Source organism: Theropithecus gelada, chromosome 12 (assembly GCF_003255815.1).
Source record: "Theropithecus gelada isolate Dixy chromosome 12, Tgel_1.0, whole genome shotgun sequence".
NCBI classification, from domain to species: Eukaryota; Metazoa; Chordata; class Mammalia; order Primates; family Cercopithecidae; genus Theropithecus; species Theropithecus gelada.
Window position 1 is genome coordinate 113556809 of NC_037680.1, and position 12898 is coordinate 113569706.

Consider the following 12898-nt stretch of genomic DNA (forward strand, 5'->3'; position numbering starts at 1 on the left):
ACGTCACTCACTCCTGTGTCACTCACTCATGTCTCACTCCTGTGTCACTCATGTGTCACTCACTCCTGTGGCACTCTTGTAAGCCAGGTACTCTTCTCCATGCTGGGCATGCAATGACACATTGAACTCCTAACAATCCTGTGAGGGAAGTGCGAAGAGCATCAAACCCCTCGCATGGATGAGGAGACTGTGGCAGTGAGAGATGAAGTAACTTGCCAGGCTAGTGTTGGTGGAGTTGGGATTTAAACTCAAGCAGCATGGCTCCTGGGCTCATCCTCTTAAACCCTATGCTGTATTTTCTCATGGTATGGGGAAAGAGGAAGGAGGCAGGGAGTTAAGAGCCAGAGGTGGGCATGTTGGCTGAGCCTGGGTTTAATTCGCTCACACACACACTGCCAGCAGGGGACGTGGCCCTTGTTCCATGTCCTGGCCTCAGGGCAGCAGTCCCATGGATGGATTCTGAGCTGGGAAAGGGAGATGTAGGAGTTGCTGGAGGTATGTCTATGACTCTATAAATGGATGGTCTGAACTCCCTCCCAGACAGAGCGAAAGTCTCGCTGTGTGAGTGTCATGGACACGGCATGTGCACCCCTGGAGCCCAAGTGATGTTATTGCAACAAAGGTCAGATCGTGTCCTATTTAAAAGCTTCTCCTGGCTCCCCATGTCACTCAGAAAGCTCCTTACCATGACCTGGAGACCCCTCTGACCCCACGTTCTAACTCACCTCCCTCCACTCCCCTCACTCTGCTCTATCCTGCTGGCCACCTAGCTCCTAGCTCAGGGCCTTTGCACATGGCACAGTCCCTTCCTGAAACTCCCCTCCCTCGCAGAACTGCATGGCTTACGCCTTTACTCCCCACTGGTCTCTCCTCAAATGCCACCTTCTCAGGAGGTGCCTTGGACCAACCTGTGCCAAGTCACCTTCTCCTTGCTCTGCTTCCTTACTCCATGCACCAATGCCATGTGGAATGCACACACTACATACAACACCATGAGGGGTCCACACACAACACTGTGTTGGGTATACAAACAACACCAGGTGGAGTCTACACACAACACCATGTAGAGTCTACTTATAACACCATGTGGGTCTACACACTACACACAACACCATGTGGAGTCTACACACAACACCATGTGGAGTCTACACACCACACCATGTGGAGTCTACACACAACACCATGTGGGGTCTACACATAACACTATATGGGGTCTACACACAACACCATGTGGAGTCTACACACAACACCATGTGGAGTCTACACACAACACCATGTAGAGTCTACTTATAACACCATGTGGGTCTACACACTACACACAACACTATATGGAGTCTACACCCAACACCATGTGGAATCTACACACAACACCATGTGGAGTCTACACACAACGCCATGTGGAGTCTACACACAACGCCATGTGGGGTCTACACATGATACCATGTGAAGTGTACGCACAACACCATATGGAATCTACACACAACACCATGTGGGGTCTACACATGACGCCATGTGAAGTCTACACACAGCACGATGTGGAATCTACACTAACTGGTTTGTTTGCTTGCTGTATGTCCGCACCCCCTCCCCACATCACTAGAACTTAGGTGGCATGAGGGCAGGAAGTTGGATGTGTTCACTGCTGTATCCCCAGATGACTGCGGAGTGAATGGAATGAATGAACACAAGCGTCCTCCCCAGCTGCACATCTAGAGCAGAAGGAGCCCCCCTCAGTTGGCCCCCGGGGTGCCTGTATTGAGGTTCTCTCTGTGGATGCCAACCATACATGGCTGATGAGGCTCCTGACAAAGCCCAGTGGAGGTTTTGGTTGCCTACTCCCCCTCTTTTTTAAGCTCTGTACCAAAATTGCTTCAGATCATCAGATACAGGCACCCTGTTCCGACGTGGTTAACTTTTCTCCAAAACACTTCATAGAAGCCGGAGTCAACATCCCAGCTACAGCTCCTATGGAAGTTCAAAGCAAGAAAAAATTATGTCCACTTCTAGAATAATGATGTGCATGTTTTGTTCTCAGTAAACTGCTGTAGGCTTAACATGCATCAGCTTTTCCAAGCTTCCCATCTGGCCTACCTACTGTGTAATTGCCATTTTTAACAGTAACATATTTTAACTGTATCATGTCTATCTAATGGAAGAGATTTGCAGTGATATTTACTCTTTGGTCATATTGTTATGATGATGAATAATTGGGTATGGTAACATCAGAAGATTAAATTCTCTCTCTTAATGGAAAATTAACTCTGAAACCAGACATTCTAGAATTTCTGTTTCCTGGAGCAATGGTTCCTGATTTGTCTGCAGCAGACCCCCAGGGGATACTCCCAGCTGCATCCTTCTTCAAGGAGTCTCACAGTCATTGCAGGCACCAAGTACGTCCTGCATACTAACAGTCTTGTGCACCAAGGCTTGACTGTCATGTAAATGTGTCCTCACAGGACTTTGAGATCAACAAGTTATGACCTCACATACACTTTTGACAGTAGGTATTTTTCAATCCAACTGCACCTATTATCATGCAGAAGGCTCCCAAATGGCTAACCTCAAAGGGATCTGTGGGCTGTATAAGATTTAGAACAACTTCTCCATAATTTGGAGTCTTTAGGAGAATACAATATATTCTAATGGAGATATTTATCATCAGAAGTTCACAAAGACATACGAAACAAAAGCTCAGTTGCAAGACATTAAGAGAGAGTGCAAATAGCAAGCAATTAACTAGGAATTTTCTTTTGCCAAGTTTCCTCCCTGATGTGAAACTCACTTCATGTTTAGCTTCAACCTCTTCCAAAAACTCAGCAACAATACAAGAAGTTCACTCTCTGCATTGCCTTTATACTATGTTCCTAATGCTGCACTGGCAACTTTACTGCTCTCTTTTAATTAAACCACAAGGGTTGCAGGAGAAACGACTTCTGCAGGCATTGTAGTCACAGTGAGGGGCTTCTTTAACTGTCCTCTAACTCTCTGGGTTGGCCTCTGAATAAAGCTACCCTCAAATGGGTGGACGGTCAAGTACTCCACATGGGGGTCTTAGTTCTAGAAGGCACAGAGATGACATACGTGGGAATTCCAAACACAGGCAGGAAGAGGGAAAGCGCATGGAAGTGATTTTAGTGCCTAATTTTGGCTCTCTATACAAGTAGGACAAGATTGAACACAGCTGAAAAGGAATTGGCACTGACATTTTATAGCAACTCATTTAAGACCATTGCTAAATTCATAGCAACCTTTGATATTCAAGACCTATAAATATCAAGATGTGTGCGTGTGTGCACGTATGCGTGTGTCTGTGTGCATGTGCGTGTGTGTGTCAGACCCCACCATTTCACCATGTGTGCATTGCTGCAACTGTCGAGCTTGGTTTCAGCCTTATATAACCCTGGTGGGAAAACCCAGCTACAGTGAGGCCAGTGGCTTCTCTACCAGGGCGGGAGAGTGGAGAACCAAACAGGTGGGTAGAAGTATGGACCCAGCCCCTCCCCTTTTCTCAATACAGGCCATTTTTATCTGTCTATCTAATTTGTTTATTCCTTTATCCATGTATTTAGGTGTGTACAAAAGTTCTGCTGCTCACGAAGTTTGAAATCTACTGCTCTAATCTAAATTTTCAATGATGCATAAATAAATTGCTTTACTTGCATCAAAGTGCATTTATTTTGTGAGTGATTAAAAGGCCAACTATATTGCAATTAATTCTAAAGGCTATTTTTGTTTTAAGAATGAACTAATGGGGGCCTATACATGTTGCAGCCGTCCAGGGTTTTTTTAAGCAATTAAAGCAACAACACAAATCCCTTGGTGTTCTGGAGAAGATGGGATGGGTCAGAGGAGAAGCAGCACAGGTGGTAGAATCCAGGGACCTAGCCCCACCCAAGTCCTCACCCTAACACACTAGTCCAGTGGCCTTGAGCCAGCATTTGATCACTGTCATTATGCCTGTTGTGCTGGGGGTGGAGGAAACGGGAATGATATTGTCAGTACTCCCAATGCCAAAGGATGGTTGAGGGGACCAGCATGATCTACAAGCTTGTTTTCAATTAATATTTTCAAATGTAAGTTTGGGAGGCGACAAACATTCAAGCCAAAGCATAGGATATGCCTGTTTAATGAGAAAGACATAAAGAGAACATTAGGATTGTCACAAGAGGGGCTTCATACAGGGTCTAAAACAGAACTAAATTCTAGCAAGCTAAAGATTGTTTCTGGACGGTCATGGTGGCTCACGCCTATAATCCCAGCCTTTTGGGAGGCCAAGACTGTTGGATCACTGGTGGAGTTTGAGACCAGCCTGGGCAACCTGGTGAAACCCCAATTCTACTAAAACTACAAAAACTAGCTGGGCGTGGTGGCAGGTGCCTGTAATCCCAGTCACTCAGGAGGCTGAGGCACGGGAATCACTTGTACCTGGGAAGTGGAGGCTGCAGTGAGCCGAGATGGCACCACTACACTCCAGCCTGGATGACACAGCAAGACTCTGCCTTGAAAAAAAAAAAAAAAAACCCTGAAATATAAAAAGTAAAAGATTGTTTTCCTAAGGAAATCAAAAAGAAACGGTCATGGGGTTATGTTGCTAGGAGAGGAGGAAAGTGAAGGCAATTTGTCATCCGGAGAAAGAATGGACTTCTGCTTGACATCGCTAGCTCTGTTTTCCCTTTGTTCTTTTAAATAAATAAACAAAACATAAAGAGAGGAAAGCCCAGAATTCCAAAATAATTTAGAATAAGCAAAGGGAGACAGACTCCAGAGACACCCACAGTCAGTTTCCTAGCTGGCCCTCCGAACTTGTTACCAACTTTTCCTGATGCCTCCGCCCTGCCCTGCTGCCCCCACGGCTCTTTCTGCAAGGTGCCAGGGACTCCACCCTGGGGAGGGTCTCACGTTCCACATGAGTGGCTCCTCTTTGCATGTTTCCTAATTAGATCTATTTAAATCAGGAATCCACCGCCTTGTGCAATTAGGCATCTAATAATTGTTCAAAGTTGACGGTAATTTTCATAAGTTTGCCAAGGTCATTTAAGCCTAATGATCTTGAGTTCAATCCAAACTCTAAGTAATGGCTCATTTACAGTTTGGATGTGTTCAGTATACAGTAAATTGGTTTTTTCTTTAACTGCACTGGTTTGCTAAGATATTTCTGTCAATAATTTTTTAGTAATGCCCTTTTTTGAGTAATGAGATTCTGAGACCATGGCCTTTAAGATACTTGGATAAAGTTTACTTATGTAATTGTATTTTATCCTCCATACAAGCCTTTTTATCCCTTAACATTATTTTTCCTCATTGTTTCCTTAGAATGTTCATTTTTTTTTCTTTTTTCAGTTTTATTTAACATCATTATGCCTTTTTTCCTCCACCCTATGGAAGGTACTTTTTACACCAAAGCCTCTGTCACTAGCTATCGATGATTGGAAATGTGACATCCAGTGTGGACGTTTATCTTAACAGAATCATTAATTTACAACAAAACGCTAAATACCAGTCCCCTCCAGGAAAAAGTGAAGCAGACTTTGCATTCCTTAGCTTTTTTTTTCATAAAAGGTATTTTAGATCCATTTTACTGTATGAATCATTTCTCTTCCAAATCCAATATGTTAAACGATTTCACAGTATAGCATTTATCAAAAAAACCTACATCCTGGCCGGGTGCAGGGGTTCACACCTGTAATCCCAGCACTTTGGGAGGCCGAGGTGGGTGGACCACCTGAGGTAAGGGGTTCGAGACCAGCCTGACCAACATGGTGAAACCCCATCTCTACTAAAAATACAAAAATTAGCCAGATGTGGTGGTGCATGCCTGTGATCCCAGCTACTTGGGAGGCTGAGGCAGGAGAATTGCTTGAACCCAGAAGTCAGAGGTTGCAGTGAGCTGAGACCATGCCACTGCGTTCCAATAGAATGCAGTGCTACTGTCGGAATAGGCGACAGAGTGAGACTCCATCTCAAAACAAAACAAAACAAACCTACATCCTGTGCCAGGTCCTAGAATGATTCCACAACAGTTGTGGTGTCCCCTGCTGGGTTTGACCCTGTTCTTTATTTCAGCTAGTGTCCGCAGCAATGACTCTCAGCAGCTGCTTGTCACAGCGAAAGGCGTGCTTCGTTCTAGCAGCTGCACTGCATTTGATGTGTAGGACAGCCCTAGGGGGGTTGCTATTCCCATTCCACAGATAAAGGAACTGACAGAGTCACATAGTGAGAGCAAGGAAGCCAGGATTTAGACTTCTGTGGGTCTGAATTCAAACCCAGTCACTGCACTGTACATGTACGAGTTTCCCCTTTCGACCACGTGGAACTGACTTTGTACACTCTTGGAAAGCAAACAAGTCTGACACGACCTCCTCACTTTGTCCGTCAGTGCTAGCAAAGGTTTCTTGAAGTTGCAAAGCTGATTTTTGCAGCCTCGTGGGCACCCATTTGAGGGGGTTCACCTAGGCCCAGAGCCCCCTCCTCCAGGTGGCAGCCCCATGGATCTCCCCTTCGTAAGGCCCTTGTGAAATCTGAGAGCAGAGTTCTAAGCAAGAATTCAGAGAATCATCTCCCAAACCCAGAAAGGCCAGACTTATCCACCCCAGGGCGTCTGACCTTCTAAATTCCAACCTTTCACTCAATTCTGAGCTCCAGAGACTACCTTGATTTTTAGTTAATGGAAAAGACAAAGCAGAACAAAACAGCAGACCTGCAAGAAGTAAGAACTTGCTTCATGGAATACTTTGTCGCCTTAGGGGTGCTGGATGCTATTTATACCCCCATTTTAATCATGTCTTTAAAAATTACTGATAAGGTTTAAAGCATTTGCCTGATGGTATGTCAACACCTCCAAATACATAATTTCGCCTGTGTCAAAGAATCGGGGACTCCACCCCATCAACCCCTAGGATGCTGGCTGACTCAGCACCAAGCAGAGCCAAGCTCCCAAAGCCGCAATGTTTAAACAGGTGAAAAATTATGCAAGCCAGGTTCCAAAACTGCTCCCCTTATTAATCCATCCGAAGAATACTAACATTAGGTAAACAACAACCTGCATTTTTGTATTTTGCAGCTAGACACTTTTCTTTCTCTATTTCCAGGAAATAAGAAAAAAAAAGAACAGCCCTTGCAATAGACATAGGTTCATAGAAAAATGAGAAGGCAAGGGGCATTTAGAAGTAGCAACAAGTTGAAATTTTCTTATATGCCTCTGACAGTGGTAAGGTTATGTTTTTAAATTTTAAGTAAAATTGTTTAGATACGCTTGTGTTCATTAATAGGAATCCCCCTGTGGCCAGAGCCCAAGAGAATTTCTTCTTAAGAAACTGATCAGAGAAGGAAAAGAGCCTTCTCAGGTGACTGCTTTCTCAAAAAAAATTTTTTTTTTTTTGAGATGGAGTCTCGCTCTGTCGCCCAGGCTGGAGTGCAGTGGCGCGACCTTGGCTCACTGCAAACTCTGCCTCCTGAGGTCGAGAGATTCTCCTGCCTCAGCCTCCCAAGTAGCTGGGATTACAGGCATGTACCACCACGCCCTGCTAATTTTTGTATTTTTAGTAGAGACAGGGATTCAACATGTTGGCCAGGCTGGTCTCGAACTCCTGACCTCAGGTGATCTGCTCGCCTTGGCCTCCCAAAGTGCTGGGATTACAAGTGTGAGCCACCGTGCCTGGCCTCAATACCATCTTTTGTTTTTGAGACGGAGTCTCACTGTCTCCCAGGCTGGAGTGCAGTAGCGCGATTTCGGCTCACTGCAAGCTCCGCCTCCCGGGTTCACGCCATTCTTCGTCCTCAGCCTCCCAAGTAGCTGGGCTACAGGCACCCGACACCATGCCCGGCTAATTTTTTGTATTTTTAGTAGAGACAGGGTTTCACCATGTTAGCCAGGATGGCCTCAATCTCCTGACCTCGTGATCCGCCCGCCTCGGCCTCCCAAAGTACTGGGATTACAGCCGTGAGTCACCGCGCCGGACCCTCAATACTATGTTTTGACAAAGAAGACTGACCCGTGAAAGGCCGACCCTGTGGAGCTGATTCTACTAATCATGCCTACTAAGATGGTGCTCAGCCCATCACTTCCACCTGATATCTCAGGCAGTTCCTTGGATCAACGGACTTTTTATTTATGACCTCAGAGGAGAGGGGCAAACTTGAACTTCCTTCGTAGACCACCCCCCGCCCCCACCCAGTACTCTCCTTTCCTCTCTAACCATCCCTCCTTCTTTATCAACTTCATGGTGTGTGTGTGTATGTTTACTCTGTCTACATACAGGTAGGAAGTGTCATCTTTCGGGGTCAGCTAAAACCCTTTTGGGTACTGATGAAGTTCCAGGCACATTCACCTTTGCCCACAGCTTCTGAGTGCCGCCTCTTCAGAGGCACCTAATGCAGCTTCAGGCCTTGAGGCCTCTCCAGTGCGAGCCACGCCTCCTGCACCCCGGATTCTGAAGGAGGGGGTCAAGTTTCACCCCGGATTCTGGAGGAGGGGGTCAAGTTTCCGGGCAGGCCCCATGGAAGCCTCATTCATCTGGCTCCAGGTGTGCAGGAAGCATCCCCTCTGTCCCAGGCAGGAGAGCGGGGCAGACAGCAGGCCGACAACTCTCCCTCAAGGAGCCAGCTCACCCTCTTTGCCCCCTGACCTGGCCTCAGATCACACAGGTTCCGGCTCAGGATAATGCTGGGAAAAGACACTTCATGTCACATCATGTCACTCCAGTGATCTGTTCTCTCCTCTACCTTAGGAAATGTGTTCTCGGCTTGGTTGTGTTGTTCTCACCTAAAACTCTGAGACAGAAAATTCTCATTTTAACACCCTATGATTGGCATGGATATCAACTAAGTGTTAAGAGCAGATGGTAAAAGAAGGTTTAGAGTTTCACATCGTTTTTGCATAATTAAATTAAATATTTATAGACATCCCCTAAAAAAGAGGTGTTAAAATGGTGTGGGTAGTGGAGTTATGAGCGATTTCTCCGTATGTGACAATTACTTTTCACAATGGACACCTTTAGAATGACATACAGACGTGAAAATGTGGTTTTTCAAAACATGAAAATAACACACAGAAAAGGCTACAATGCTATTAAGGCTACACTACTCCACCTTGAGTGATTTCCTTTGAAAGGAAAATGATTCTCATGAATTCCCATGGTCGACAAATTCTTTCATCATAATGTTACTTAAATATGTACAAATATAAAACTAGCTATAAAACCCGTATTCACTAGCAATGTGCATTTACAGGGGGAACAAAAGAAAGGCCCTAACTTAAAAACTAATAGAATTTAAATCAGCGATACTCATTTGATATGACAGATTGCATTATTTGGCTAAAACAAAATTGCTAGTTCTGAGTTGATTAGAAAATGATGTGTTGGTGGCTTTCTGTTGACTTGTCACTGCCTGGAATGTGTTTTTATGTTCAGCTTGGTGGACCACTGTTTGCATCACCAATATTATCATTGTCATAATTTACGCTTTTTATTTTTTACATATTCTCCTGGTTATGTTTAACTGCCAATACACTCTGTTGACAGGCCAATCATTTTAAAATATATTCCAAAATGCAATCATGAAAAATAAAAATATGTCATTGAATGAAAACGTCCTTGTGGGCCATCTCCTGCTACATTGACTGCAAACTGACTGTTGCAATTGCCTCTGATGAAGTATATGAGGTTAGGACCCGGCAGACGCATCCCTGGGAGGGGAGCGTGTTGGGCTGACAGCGGAGGCCCAGGTCCTCTTGGCTCCACCACCAGTGTGAGGGGAGGTCTCAGTTCACCCAGCATGCTTTTCTGTCTAACCTCTGCTACCTTTATTGCTTAAGTAAAACATGACTTCATTTGGCCTTGTTGATGCAGCGGTATCACCTTAACATTAAGTATGCCTCTGCTACTATTAATCCAGGACAATTAAAGAAAGCATCCGTTTGCAATACTAGGCCTTTTAAATTCTGTCAGATCAAAGTCTTTGCTCACTAAGTAACTTAAGAAAGTGAAGTCCCTGCAGCCAATTAAGCCGACTGAGTTCCTTTCCTCATGGGGGCCCAGTGTGCAATGGCTGCAAACAGCAGTTTCCCTGGTAGTGATGCAGCCTGTTTGTTGTATGGGTTGCTCTAAGGGACCTTGGAGACAGTCCTTTCAGATGGATGTTCATGTTTCTGACCTTGCACTACCCCAGTGTAGGCTCCAAACAGGCATGCGAGGTGCCATTGGAAAGCCACAGGGTACTGTGGGCAGGGTTCACATTGGCCAAGTTATGTCCATCCGCACCAAGCTGCAGAACAAGGAGCATGTGATTGAGGCCCTGTGCAGGGCCAAGTTCAAGCTCCCCAGCCGCCAGAAGATCCACATCTCAAAGAAGTAGGGCTTCACCAAGTTCAATGCCAATGAGTTTGAAGACATGGTGGCTGAGAAGCGGCTCATCCCAGATGGGTCAAGTACGTTCCCAATCGTGGCACTCTGGACAAGTGGCAGGCCCTGCACTCATGAGGGCTTCCACTGTGCTGCCCCCCCTTAATACTCACCAATAAATTCTACTTCCTGTCCACCTAAAAAAAAAAAAAATGCTTTCACTTCAATTACCCCTCTTTCTTACATACTTTAAGTCTGTTATTTTAGTTTTATCCTGATTCCCTCAATAAACATTATTAGTATATTTAAAAAAAAAAAGTGAAGTCTTAGTCTATAAAAACGCTCTACCAATGATCTAGGAGGAATGTTGCCCTCACAGCTGGTTAAAGAATTCAACTTGACACAATGAGAAACGGGGAAGGATGCTGCTGTTAGGACCTGGTACATTTTTTGAAACCACAGGGCACTGAAGTGGAGGCAAATGTAAGTGGGACCTTGAAATAACGTGACAAAAGTCGTTGTCCTGATAATTGCAAGAAGGCCTATGATCATTTTTTTCAGTAATCATCAAAATGGAAAACATAATGCAAAATTCTCATGGAGAACTTGCCGGTGGATGTGAAATTTGCACAGAATTAATTTTTTCAGCGACACAGTCCAGTCATTTGACAGTCCCTGGTGTTGCCTGGCTGGTGGAGAGGTCACTTCAGTCTCCACCCCCATCTTCACAGGGTGGCTTCCCTGTGTGTGTCTTTGACTTGATCACATCTGCAATGACCCTATTTCCAACTAAGGTCATTGTGTTAGTCTGTTTGTGCTGCTCTAAAAATTATCAGAGACTGGGCAATGTATGAAAAACAGAAATTTATTTCTTCTAGTCTTTGCTGGAAAGTCCAAGGTGAAGATGCCGGCAGGTCCAGTGTGTGGTGAGAGTCCATTCCTCACAGATAATGCAGCCTCGTGTCCTCACATGGGGGAAGGGGCAGGAGGGGCAAAAAGGGGTGAGCTCCCTCAGTCAAGCGCTTTTATACAGGCATCTACTTCCCTTTACCTCCTAAAGATCCTGTTTCTTTGTATTGTTACATTGGGGATTAAGTTTCGACAGAAGCATTCAAACCACAGCAGTCACATTCACGGGTTCCATGTGGACGTGAACTTTGCGGGGGACACTATTCAACCCAGGACAAAAGCCCATACTTACTTCCTGAGCACCTGCTTAACGTATGAGAAACAATTGTACGTCTCTTGATTTCCCAAATTTCATATTCCAGTGTGAAAGTATAAAGACACATACTCGTACTATCTGGGCATGAAGGTCAGCTCTGTTCTCCAATTATTAAAGAATATATTATCACTGTAAAAGCATGCTACTTTGAGGGAAAAACAGAAGAACTATTCATTCATTTCTCATTCAATTAGCATTTTTAAACACTAAGATACAAGCTTTGCATGTATTTTGTGGGGCAAGAGTTAAGTATACCTAAGACAAGGTTGTTGGCTCTTAAACCACTGATGAATCCAGTCTTGTCCCAGACCTGGCCCTCATCTCTGCTACAAAGCAGCAATGGCCCATTCCAACTCCAGGAGGAGACATTCCCTTTCATCCTCCCACTCTAGGGCAGCAAGAACTTTTTGCAAAGAAAGCAGGAAAGATAGCGAGCAGAGAGCTGCTTTGTCTCTGGGACTGGTTTGCAAATAGAACCTCTCTAAGCAAACTCTTCCCCTGGAAAGTTTAGGATTTCTCCATGGGACAGAAAAATAAGCCTTCCTATTGTCAGATAGGTAAGGCAGTGAAACAGTTTTCCTTCTCAAAAAGGAGTGTCCCTCCTTTGCCATCAGAAGACTGTCAACATTGTCTTAAGCAGGTGAGACGAAATTTCAACAAGAGGGAGAAATCGATCAAAGAGAATGTTTTCCACTTCGGGTGAAACTTACATAACATTCCCACAATTTATGAGGTGTGCCTTGTCCATGTGTCTCCTCTATCGTATTAATCACTTAATGCTTTTCTGTAAGTTGACTCATTTGAAAATTTAAATACTTTTTCCCATCCTAGGCAGTAATATCCATGGGAAAAAAATTGATTTAATGCTCCATTTATATTTTTCAAATTCAAATTAAATATATAACTAAAAAATAAAAAATATTCATCCATCTGTCATGTAAAATCCTCCCAACCAGCACCCATGGGCTATGGCTGCACATGAGAAATACTGATTTAATGTAAGCTGAATGGCGATGAGTTCCCACAATGAGCAGTGATGACTCTGGACCCAACAGGAAGAGAATGTGGTCATAGGAGAGGAGGATGCCAAAGGCAGTCAGTGTGGCGGTCAACCACACAGAACTCTGCAGCCCTGCAGACCTGGCTTTGGTTCCAGCTTCATTACTGAACACAGAGCCTATCTTGTTTAGGCCTCAGTTTCCTTTTACACACATTTGGAATACTATCTCCTAACTCACTGTGTTACTGTGAATGTTGACATTCACTCACTCACAGACATTTATTGAATGCCTTTTATGGGGTACCAGGAACTGTGCTTGGGTCCTAGTTCCAA

General features: G+C 44.6%; 1 non-coding gene across 1 annotated transcript; it reads left to right on the forward strand.

Annotated features, from left to right (window-relative positions):
* Positions 1-9990: 9990 nt before the first annotated feature.
* LOC112636799 lies at positions 9991-10124 on the forward strand. The gene has a single exon (XR_003122272.1). It is a non-coding gene; the product is annotated as a small nucleolar RNA SNORA70 (small nucleolar RNA).
* The last annotated feature ends 2774 nt before the right edge of the window (positions 10125-12898 follow it).